A 12,935-nucleotide genomic window follows, 5' to 3' on the forward strand; every position below is an offset into this window, starting at 1 on the left:
TTGTAGCCACCCTGTTTTTTAACATTTGATCCATTCCGTATTTACAAATATAAAAGTATCTTATTTCCAGCCATGTTGGTTTGTGTTTATCTTATGCATTCTCACAATTATCATTTCGTACATAATTCTAGTCTCCATTCTATGAATCTCAGCCCTTGCCTATTTTGGGCTTTTCCTTTTATATTCCAACCATCAATAAAATTTATCCCAGATCTTATAATATTCTGATTCATCTTTATTCTTCCATTCCCACGTCAATTTATCCATTTCAGCGCAGATCAAGCTTTTCCTAATTATTTCCCCTTCTTATGGGGTTTCCCTGTTTTTTCCAATTTTGGGCAAAGACCATTCCTGCTGCCATAATAATATGCATAGTTAAAAAGATAACCCCCTTATTGTATTCCCAATTTATAATTCCCAAGAGAAATAGTTCCGGTGTGAATTCTATTTCCTCTTCGGTTATCTCTATACAAGCCACTTTTGGATATTCTATCAATATACTTGTACTTTATTTTTTAGAGGTTGTAACCATTAAGAGAAAAAGAGTTGTCATAAAACTGGAGACAGTTACGGGTTTAAATTGTTCCACCATTTCTTTGATATTTTGTAGGACAGGTGGAGCTATTGCAAGGATTCTTCCTGTGGCCTATAACGGAAGACTTCTACAGTTAAGAAGACAAACAGTTACTCAAACAGCAACTTGTTTTCTTAATTGTTTGAGCAAATGCTAGATCCTCCAATTTTTCCCTTTCATTCTCCCCTCTTCCCTTTAATTTGCTATTAATGCAGCCCAAATGCTGCTTCTGGGTACTAGTAATGCTTCTGAGATCCCATTATGCAGACCGTCTATATCAAAACCGAGAAATGAAGTGTAGCCTAAGTGAAAGGAGATATTCTGTAATCATGGCTTTGTGCCCTACCACATTTTTGCAGATTTACCGCAAGAAATTGTTGTACCCTTTTGAGTTTTGTGAAACGGCTAGTCTCATGCTGCTATTGTGATGATCAATGGAGAGAGAGAGAAAAGGGGGGAAATATTGATTTAGTTTGCAAGAAGGTATAGGTTGCCTATAAATAATGTGTTTTTCACAGGTGTTTGATGAAATAGCTTGTCTTTCATATATGTTTGACTGGGTTATCAACCCTCATTTGCCCAGCTGTGAGCTGATATTTATGTCCTGGAGGGGGTGAAAAATACAGTTAATCCTTGACTTACAACCGTTTACGATGGTACTGAAAAAACTGACATGTCTGTTTTTCTCACACTTACGACCATTGCAGCATCCCTATATTCACATGATCATAATTTGGACGCTTGGCAACTGCCTCATATATATGACAGCTGCCTTGTCCTGAGGTCATATGATCCCTTTTTGCAAACCAAAGTCAATGGGGGAGACAGATTCACTTAATACCTGTGTTCCTAACTTAACAACTGCAGTGATTCACTTAACAATCATGGCAGGAACGGTCATAAAACGGGACAAAACAATTGTCTCACTTTACAACCAAAATTTGGGGACTCAATTGTGGTTGTAAATCAAGGACTATCTCTACCTCCATTCCTTGGGACCTCCAGGTCTGATGATGTAAGGGATGGTGAAGGGACTTCCAAAACCTCAAAAAAGGATTCAACTAATCTATTTTTAGAGGGACACTGTGGCTGAGTGGCTAAGATGCTGAGCTTGTCAGTCAGAAGGTCGACAGTTTGGCGGTTTGAATCCCTAGTGCCACGTAACAGAGTGAGCATTGGTTACTTGTCCCAGCTTCTGCCAACCTAGCAGTTTGAAAGCATGTAAAAATGCAAGTAGAAAAATAGGGATCACCTTGGTGGGAAGGTAACAGCATTCTGTGTGTTTAGTCATGCCAGCCATATGACCATGGAGATGTCTTCGGACAGTGCTGGCTCTTTGGCTTTGAAACAGAAATGAGTACCACCCCCTAGAGTCAGGAACAATTAGCACATATGTGTGAGGTGAACCTTTACCTTGACCTAATCTATATTTGGACAGAAGAATATCCCATAAGGTGGGCACCAGAGCAGAAAAGGCACATTTCCTCTGTTATCTAAAGTAATAGGAGGTCTGTAGCCCACCCCCAAAATTTTCACCCATATAGGAACTTAAAATGTTTGTGCTTAATTTATCATTTCTAGAGTACATGTCAGGGGTGAAATTCAGCAGGTTCTGACAGGTTCTGGAGAACCGGTAGCAGAAATTTTGAGTAGTTCGGAGAACCGGCAAATAGCACCTCTGGCTGGCCCCAGAGTGGGGAGGGAATGGGGATTTTGCAGTATCCTTCCCCTTCCACGCCCACCAAGCCACACCCACAGAAACGGTAGTAAAAAATAAATAAATTTCACCACCGGTACACGTCTGTCAGTATCTCTCTGTGTGAGAAAGACCTTTCAGTGATCTTCAGCCCTCCAAAGGTATTTTATATAATTTTGCAGTAGAAGTAAAAATTACTTTCTATCTATTGGTCCAAGGGTGGAGGAACTGCAGCTGATGAAGTCCAAACAAGTTTGGATATAAACCAAGGAGTGGAAGTCTGTTTATGGCAGGGGTGTCCAAACTTGGGAACTTTAAGACTTGTGGACTTCAACTCCCAGAATTCCCCAGCCAGCTGGCTGGGGAATTCTGGGAGTTGAAGTCCACAAGTCTTAAAGTTCCCAAGTTTGGACACCCCTGGTTTATGGAGACCTCTAAGGTAAAGGCAGATTTCCTTTTTCCATCAGCTCTTACAAGTTCAGCCAGATCGATGATGTATTCACGTCCACTTGGGTGCATGAAATGCCCTTTGCCCTTAGAATAAGATTTTCTTTTGTTTAAATAAAACCACATGACAGAGGACCAGATGGATAAAAACATCCCCATTCTGAATACGAAATGAATGAAAAGCATTCCAAACTGGAAAGAAGCAACAGCTAGGGAAATATAATTAATTTTGCTTGGATCTGTCTTAAAAAGCATCGCTTAAGTATTATCAATTTGGAGAGCCCAATAAAAAATTGGCAGTCAGCCCTGAAAGATGTGAGGGGGGGGGGGGGATTTCAAAAAGGCACAGACTTCATAATGCCTTAAAGAACATCCATTCTCCTTGCTCTGTATTCACGGTAGGTCAATTTAAGATGCATTTTTGGAGAAATGGCCTTTAATTGGAAAAGCGGCATCTTCATTCCCCTCACGCAGTGGATTTGTCATTCCTTCCAACTGTGCTGTTAGTTTTGCAAATTAAATACAGTCAGACCTGCTTAATCCATGTCTCATTTAGCCATATGCCTGAGTGACCACAAGTCTATGTGGTAAACAATGCACGCCCGCTCCTTGTTCACGAAGAGCACCAAATTAAACAAGCATGACTTTTACAGCAATTTCTATTGAACAGAGACAGAGTGAATGAAATTGGTGGCTTCCATGATACATACTGGAATAACAAAGGAACGTTAAAGCAGATTGAAGATGAAATTGTCTCATTTTGGCCTCACCCTTTTGACAAGAGGGATGAACAGTTTCCAAACCCTTTTCCTCTTTTTTCATCCTTTATTCAAAATTCCAGATATCATTCCAGCTATCAAAACTGCTTAGGAGATGACAAGGCAGAGGGGAGTGGATGGGTGGGAGAAAACACACCATAAGGATAATAAGGGAAATGATATTTCTACCAATGAGTAACCTAGTGTTTCTCTTTTGTTATTCGTTAATTTAAAAAATCTACCTAATCGGGAACTTGAGGCCAGGGATTAAGGATGGGTGAGAATTTTGCTGGATTTTTCTGGATTAGGTTGTATACATTTCTTTGTCAACATGGCAGGAAGCTTTGATATTGAAATATGGGAGGAAAGTGGGAGGAAAAGACAGGTTTATCTGCGGCTGCCTTGGAAACTGTCCTTCTCTTCTGAAGGCTGAGATTGCACTTCTGTATTTCAAAGTAAATTGTTTTTATTTCAGTGTAACATTGCTTATCTTAGGGCATATCTGCACTGCCAGGGTACCCCTTTGTGATTAGAACAGTCTCTAGAAGGATGAAATGGTCATTATTCTTTTCTGCTCACCTTCAGACACTGAAAATGAAACATGCGCCTAAGTTTACCTGCTCTGAGGCAACATATTTTTTGGAGTATAAGACACACTTTTTTCCCTCAGAAAAGAGGGTGAAAATCTGGGTGTGTCTTATACATTGAATACAGCATTTTTGCCTCGCGAAACTCTGCCCCTTCACCAAAATGGCTGTGCATAGCCTTTAGGAGGCTTCCAGAGAGCTCCTGGGGGCTGGAAAAAACAGGCCATCTTTTGCTCATTTTCACCTCCCCCCAGCCCCCAGGAGCACTCTATAAGGCTCCTAAAGGCTATGCATGCCCGTTTTTTTTGACAAAAAGTGCCAATTTTGCAAAAAAAAATGGACCATTTTTTGCTCTTTTTTGGGGGGGCAGCCCCCAGGAGCAGTCTACAAGCCTCCTAAAGTCTATGCTTGCCCTTTTTTTTTGACAAAAACCGGGCTCGTTTTCATGTAAAACAGGCCATTTTGGGGAGGTCTTCAGAGTGCAAAAACTTTTTTTTAATTTGCCTCTTAACAATCTTGGTGCGCTTTAGACTCTGGTGCGTCTTATGCTCCGAAAAATACAGTAATCATTTTTTCAACATGGACCGGCTGAAACATTGTACCCTGCTATGCTTGATGCAGTATACTTTGTTCTAGGTAAAAACTTGGCACTAGTGGAATTATACATGGAATACTGCATCCAATTCTCGTCACCATGATAGAAGTTGTTGAGAGGGCAACTAAGAACCAAAGAAAGAAAGTGTCAGAAGAAACTTTACATGATAGAAGAATATAAATATATTTCTTGCTTACTAACGTACCTAGATCAAAGGAAGCTCTATTTCCCGTGGCAATCCCGGTCAAACTTCCGTTTGAACAATACAAGTTAGGTTTACAAATATCAAATTACATTATAACTAAAAAAAGGCAAATTTCTATCCTTCAGCACTTCACCCTAGGAAGCCATATTTAGAAAGGAAACCACAGAGCGGTAAGGGGGGGGAAAGGTGAACGTGAAGAACTAAAGCAAATTGAGTTTACAGGAAGTTGGGCTGGAAAGAGAAAAAGAAAATTGAATGACAGCATGTGTTGTCACTGTGAGAATTTTAAAAGTGACGGACTGCTTAGAAATCTAGGAAGCTGGGAAGTTGTGAAAGTATTTGGCGCAGACACACAGCGAGCAAAGCAGAGTGTAAATAGAATATCTTTGGTCCATAGGAACTATTTGATGGGTTGCAGAGAACGGTTGCTACAATTGGGCATATTAGTAAAATATTGAAAAACGCATGCAAACTCCACTATCTTATTAACTTGGAGATGTTATAGTGGGCGGACAAAGTACAGATAGTCGTTGACTTACAACAGTTTATTTAGTTACCGTTTGAAACTACAATGGCACTGAAAAAAAGTGCCTTATTTTTTTTAATATGTTTATTAGTACATGTTTCTTAATAAGCATAAAAAACTCAATCTCTATCTGAACAGCATGTTTTCTGGGTACAATTAGTTTTGAATAGAAAAACAAGAATAATCATAATAGCAATCATAGTATGTTGTTGTTAGTTGGGAAGTTGTATCCGACCCATCGCGACACTGTGGACAACGTCCCTCCAGGCCTTCCTGTCCTCTACCATCCTCTGGAGTCCATTTAAGCTCACACCTACTGCTTTGGTGATTCCATCTAGCCACCTCATTGCCCTCAATCGTTCCCAGCATGAGGCTCTTCTCCAGTCAGTCCTTCCTTCTCATTAGGTGGCCAAAGTATTTGAGTTTCATCTTCAGGACCTGGCCTTCTAAAGAGCAGTCAGGGTTGATCTCCTCTAGCACTGACAGGTTTGATCTCCTTGCAGTCCAAGGGACTCACATGAGTCTTCTCCAGCACTCTAGTTCAAAGGCCTCCATTCTTTGGTGCTCAGCCTTCCTTATGGTCCACCTTTCACAGCCATACATTGCAACTGGGAAAATCATAGTATATAGTATACATATCAATAATAATCAGATAGAAATGGTAGCTTAGTTTATTCAAACTAAAAAAAATCAGTATGTAATCTTTTAACCTTTTTAGTTTCTAATCTCTGTTTCTGTTAGTTCGTCATTGGTAAAACAGGTCCCATGTTAAAAAGTATTCTGTTTCTTTCTTTTCTTTTCTTTTAAGTGTTAATCTATCCATCTCTGCGCATTGTAATATATTTTTTATAACACTTTCATCTGCGGAGATCTCTTCATTTTTCCATTGTTGTGCAAAAAACAATTCTTGCTGCTGTTAACACATGTAATTTTAGATATGTATTTCCTTTATTATACTGTTCTGGTAAGGTACCTAACAAAAATATTTCTGGTTTAAAGTCTATATGTTGCTTTATCATTTTTTCTAACCATGAATATATTTTGGTCCAGAATTTTCTTGCTTTTGGACATGTCCCCCACATATGATAGTACGAACCTGGTATCTGATTACATTTCCAAAATTTAGTTGACATATTTCAAACATCTTTGCTAGTCTCGCTGGTGGTAAGTGCCACCTATAAAACATTTTATATAGGTTTTCTTTATAGGCGGTTGATATTGTTAATTTGCAATTTCTATCCCACAATTTCTGCCATTAATCTAACTCTATTGAATAACCAAAATTTTTGGCCCATGTTATCATTATTTCTTTCACTTGTACTTCCATTTTGATACTCAATAGATAGTTATACTTTTTTTTCATTAGTTCATCTGCCCCTTTAAAAAAAATGACTTATGAACACTTTACACACTTATGACCATTGCAGCATCCCCATGGTCATGTGATCAAAATTCAGATGTCTCATACCTATGACCATTGCAGTGTCCCGGGGTCATGTGATCACTTTTTGCATCCTTCTGACAAGCAGAAGCAACGGGGAAGCCAAATTCACTTAACATTCGTGTTACGAACTTAACAACAGCAGTGACTCACTTAAAAACTGTGGCAAGAAAGCTTGTAAAAGGGGGCAAAACTCACTTAACCACTGTCTCACTTAACAACAGAAATTTTGGACTTGATTGTGGTCATAAGTCGTGGACTTCCTGTATAAACAAAGCATAAGCCATCCGTAGAACCCATGCCTGATTCCTCCCGTTTAAATTTTATTAAATAATCATGCTTCGACGCATACACTACCAGTTGCTAGGCCTAATTAAACACCATCTCTCTGGGATTTAGCTGAAGGCAAACTCTCAAGACCTTTATTTATTTTTCTGTTCCAACCCAGAAGTGACTTGAGTCATTGGGAGGCTCTCTTTTATTTCATCTCCTTCACCTTCTGTTTCAATTGAACAATATGGAGTCACAATGAAAGCAAAGAAATAGAAAGAGTGCTGAGAGAAAAGGAAACGGATGTAATAGCTATGAATGAAGGTGGCATGACCTTATGTGGAGTGGAGGTAGTGAATACATGCAGGGAAGGGAAGTCGTGGGTTTAATTATGAATGAAAGGGCTAAAATGTAAATCAGACTAAATAAATTGCAGTGATTCAGAGGTTTGGGATTTACACAAAAGTAGGAATTTTGCAAGTTATGTTGCATGTCACATTTCAATCTACAGCAACAACAGAAGATTTGGAGATGTGTTTGGGGGAAACGGTTCAACTGAAATAAGATCCAGGAGGAAAAAAAAAACCATTGCTGTTGTATGACATAAATGGTTTGGTGGTAATTAGTTGAGAGTATAGAAAAATGATAGAGCCACATGGAGAAGTGTTTATAAATGAGCATGGTTATGAATATTTGATTATAAAAAGATCTATTACAACTAAATGCCTTAAGTGTATGTCTGATCATATTTACACAAGGCAAAGGAAGTTAATATGAACCTGAAAAGCTGAGTAATCTGTTCAATCTATGATGAAAGATTGAGAAAACCAATAAAGGATGCCAGAAAGATGAGTTCTGAGGGTGGAATTGACCATTTCTACACATTGTCAAGAGAGAGTCTTTGAAGAAAGTGGGTGTGAAAAGTAAAATAGGAAATGAAACAAATGCGAGTAGAATGATCACAGAAGGGGAAAGAGGAATTCTGCCTGAAAAAGAACAGAACCAAACAGAACAGAGCTGGAAGTGACCTTGGAGGTCTTCTTGTCCAATCCCCTGCTCAAGTTGGAGACTCTATATCATTTCAGAAAAATGGCTTTCCAGTCTCTTTTTGAAAGCCTGCCTGCCTGCCTGCTTGCCTGCCTTCTTTCTTTCCTTCCTTCCTTTCTCTCTTTCTTTTCCTCCCTCTCTCCCTCTTTCTCTCTCTCTCCCTCTCCCTCCTCCCTCCCTCCCTCCCTCCCTTCCTTCCTACTTACTTACTTACTTACTTACTTACTTACTTACTTACTTACTTACTTACATGTGGAGACTGCTTGGGACAAAGGGGGGAGAAATATGTTGCAGAGAAGCCCAAAAGGATGCAGAGTTATAGTATGAAAAATATTAAAAGGTTATTTGTTAGAATGATGAAGTGAAAGAGGCTGTGGATGAAGGTAAAAAGCATATTCAGGTAGCCCTTAACACCCGATTGGAATGAAGCCTGTCATGGTCATATGTTGTGATGATTATAGCCTTTGTTGTGGTCTTCTTTAAATGAATGTGGTGGTCATAAAATGAATGCTACTGTCATTAAAAAAATGCCGTAGATGTCAGTCAAATGCACTGCTTGCCATGGCATGGTTTGCTGGCAGGCTACCACAGTGACCTTTCATAAGTTGGGAACTACCTGTAAAAATGATTTCTTGAGATAGTGAAGATGAGAGAAAGACATTGTATGCTTATATAAAGAAAAGCATTGTAAAGTTGTAGCCAAAGAGATCAGATAAGAGTTAAGATTAAATAGTAAAAATTAGTAAAGGCAGAAAAATGTACACTTTATTGTTCAGTTAAATTGGTCTATTACCCATCTCACAGTGAATAGGGAATAATTTTGATGCAGTTTAAATAATTTTGTTTTACATGGGAAACTTTACTGTAGGCAGGGATAGGATTCAGCCTGTTTGGATCAGTTCGGGTGAACTGGATGCTAATTTTACATCTGGTTCGCCAAACTGGTACTTTCCAGGACTGACTGGCCCCACCAATCCTGCTACAACCGGTTGCTAAAAAATTTCAGTCGTGTATGTGTGTGTGTGTGTGTGAGAGAGAGAGAGAGAGAGAGAGAGAGAGAGAGAGAGAAGGGGGGGAGAGAGAGATCAGAAGGACACAAGAGGTGACCATGAGTAAAATTAGAGAACTGCAGGACAAGAGTACCGTATATTCTGCCGTATAAGGTGACCCCCTACTTTCAGGCGCCTGCGAGCCAACTGAAGGCCTCCACGCTGCCGGGCTTTTGCAGTTTGAGCTCAGCACTTTCCTCCTCCAGACCGCCAGCCAGACCTTACTAAGCCATCCCAGCGCTCATCCATCCACGTGCCCAGGCGAGGAGCACCGAGATTATCGATTGAAAGGCCGGCATCTGCGCTGGTGGCGGTGTGTCTTTTTGCTTGGCGGCATTGCTTTTTCTTTTGTTTTGGTTTTTTGGTATGGCCTTTTGTATACCCGGCATATAAGAAGACCCCCGATTTTTTAAATAATTTTTGGGGGTTAAAAAGTCTTATACGCTGGAAAATACGGTATGTTCAGGAAGACATTGTGATTGAATGGAGCAGGTTAGATTTAAAAAGAAAAATAAGAAGGTAAAGGGGGGAAAAGCAATATACTGTATGAAGCAATGTCGTATTTAAGTACAATGACAATAAAGATTATACTTATACTTACTTATGTATGGAAGCAGTAGCAGCAAGGATGGAGAACTATAGGAGAACAATGTTAAAGTTGTTTAGCTAAAATTATTATTTAGCTAAAAGATGTTTTTATTTATTTAATTTTATTTTTCCATTTTCTTTTTCTTATCTCAGGCTGTTACCTTCTTTTAACTTCTCTTAATATTTTATTCCTTTTCTGACTTCTGCATAAAAATAATCTCAAATTGATCATAATAAATGAACAGGCAAATTTCCATGTATACTTTTCACATATGTACTTTTGATAATTGACAGTTATCAATTTGAGATAATTAACAAATGTGATAGTTTGAAGTTGAATGAACTTTAATTAATGTTTTAAAGCAATTCATTCCTTTCTGAAGCTGAAGAAGAATTGGCATGATAAGTATAATAAATGGACACGTGCCCCCAAAACATTTATTAAACTATGGTGTTAAGTGGCTGAAATTTTGATGGTTATCTTGGATATGGAGGAAAATATATTTGTATCATCCTCAGGGTCATTCACTGGAAGCAAGAGGTGGGCATGGGTAGAAAAATGAAGGTGGCAAAAATGTCTTCTTTAACATGATGTATCATTAAATTATGAAATTCGCTTCCAGAAGATATGGTGATGTGTTGGGACCATTAGTCTAATTGATTTTTAAGGAGAACTAGACAAATGCATGGAAGATAAAGCTGCCAAGGTTTATTAGCCCCTGATGGTTATGAAAGAACAAAACGGAAGAGAGAGCTATTGCTTTCTAGACTCCTTTGCAAACTTCCTGATGCAAATAGATGGATAATATTTATTAAGTTAGTTAGTTCATTTGTTGTACCACAATGTCATCCAGAGGGAAATAAATACTATATATCTCTAACTCAGTGGGGGATTTTAAGGTTCTAAATCTCCTATTTTATTTCCTACATCCATACAAAGACTGTGGATAATTTTATATAATTTATCTTCCATGGATCACACATTATCTAGAATAGAAAGAATAGAATGACAGAGCTGGAAGGGACCTTGGAGGTCTTCTAGTCCAACCCTCTGCTCAAGCAGGAGATCTTATACCATTTTAGATAAATTGTCCAGTCCCTTCTTTAAAAGCCTTCAGTGTTGGAGTACCCACAACTTCTGAAGGCAAATTGTTCCACTAGTTTATTGTTCTTACTATCAGGAAGTTTCTCCTTAGCTCTAGGTTGCTACTCTCTTTGTTCAGTTTCCTAAATATGACTATAAAAGTATATGAGGTTTGACATCTTGCTGAGCTAGAAATATTGAAGGGATGTCCTCTGTTATTCTTCCTTTTCTAAACATTTAGAACAGGTTTGAGATTTATTTATTTATTTATTTATTTCTTAGATTTTTAGACCGCCCCCTCTCCCAAAAAAGGATACTTGAGAGAGGAGCAAATTTTATTGTTGAGGAAAGTCAAGCTTGTCCTGTCTATTGTTTCACAAATTTTATAATAGCCCTGACTTTCAAGATAAGTCAAAAAAAAAAAAGGAAAAGGGAATGGAAAGAAAAGAATAAATGCTCTACTCTTAATTTCCCTGATCATTAGTAATGATCATGTCTCTTTCTCTCTCAAGGAGCTCAAATACTGGAGACGTTGAGGTGATGATACATAGATTTAAGAATATAAGTCTTTAAAGAGGAGAAGAGCCCTGTTGAATTATGTAATTGGCCCATCTTCTTCAGGGACACGGTTGCTCAATGGCTAAGACGCTGAGCTTGTCAATCAGAAAGGTTGGCAGTTCGGCAGTTTGAATCCCTAGCATTGCATAACAGAGTGAGCTCCCACTACTTGTCCCAGCTTCTGCCAACCTAGCAGTTCGAAAGCATGTACAAATTCAAGTAGAAAAATAGGAACCACCTTTGGTAGGAAGGTAACAGCATTCCATGAGCTTTTGGTGTTTACTCATGCCAGCCACATGACCACGGAGACGTCTTCGGACAGTTCTGGCTCTTTTGCTTCGAAATAGAGATGAGCACTGCCCCCTAGAGTCGGGAACAACTAGCACATACAACTAGTCGGGAACAAATAGCACAGAGAGATTGCTTTATCTGATTCTCTCTTGAACATATTTTCCAAAGCAACTGAAGGCAGAACAAGAAACCATGGATGAAAACTAATCAACTGAGAATCAATGAGCAATTTCCTGACAGAACAATTAATCAGTGGAACGACTTGGCTCCAGAGGTTGTGAGTGCTCCAAAATGGGAGGTTTGTAAGAAGAGATTAAACAAAGATTCGTATGGAATCTGTGTTACCTGCCTGAGCAGGAGATTGGACTAGAAGACCTCCAAGGTCCCTTCCAGCTCTAAAGACAGAAATAAAAGAAAGAAAGAGAAAGAAAGAGAGAGAAAGAAAGAAAGAAGGAAGGAAGGAAAGAAAGAGGCTTTCAAGAAGAGTCTGGACAGCCATTTGTCTGAAATGGTATAGTGCAGTGATAGTTAAACTTTTTGACACCGAGTGCTGAAACTGGAGCATATGCTGGAGCTCTGGAACCCAAAAGAGAGCAGCTGCCAGTATGCATACATGTTGCGGCCAGCTGCTCTTCTGGGTTCTGGCACGTGCATGCAGGCTGGATAGCTGGTCTGGTGCACATGCACACTGGCCTGCTGCTCTCTTCTGTGTTCCAACACATGCATGTGCACTGCCCAGCTGGTCTGATGCACATGTGCATGCTGGAACCCGGAAGAGAGCAGCTGGCCAGTGCGCATGCACATTGGACCAGCTATCTGGCATGCATGTGCACAACAGGACCCAGAAGAGCAACTGGCGATGGCGCACGTACCCACAGAGAGGCCTCTGCGTGCTACCTCTGGCACGGGCACCTTAGGTTCACCATCACGGGTGTAAAGTCTCCTGCTTGAGCAGGAGGTTGGACTAGAAGACCTCCAAGGTCCCTTCTGTTATTCCGCTATATTCGCTCACTGAATGGTGCTGCTCTGTGTTGCCACGTATTATTCTCCTTCCATGTGTTCCCACTGGAATCCCTGGCTAAGAAGAGCAATCTCTTTCCTCTTGCTTATTATATTTAGTTTATATAGTTTAAATTCAACTTTCGGGGTATTTTTTAGGGGTTTTTAAAGATTGTATTTTAAATACTTTACTTTAATGTACAGTTCTTTTAACCTCCTC

The 12,935-nt window shown here is 39.4% G+C and overlaps 1 protein-coding gene across 1 annotated transcript in view; it reads left to right on the plus strand.

Annotated features, from left to right (window-relative positions):
* The window catches only part of DCC (DCC netrin 1 receptor), a 1,323,879-nt gene that overhangs the window by 35,566 nt on the left and 1,275,378 nt on the right, over positions 1–12,935 (plus strand). The window lies entirely within an intron of this gene.

The sequence above is a fragment of the Natrix helvetica genome, assembly GCF_964273705.1.
Source record: "Natrix helvetica genome assembly, chromosome: 2".
NCBI classification, from domain to species: domain Eukaryota; kingdom Metazoa; phylum Chordata; class Lepidosauria; order Squamata; family Natricidae; genus Natrix; species Natrix helvetica.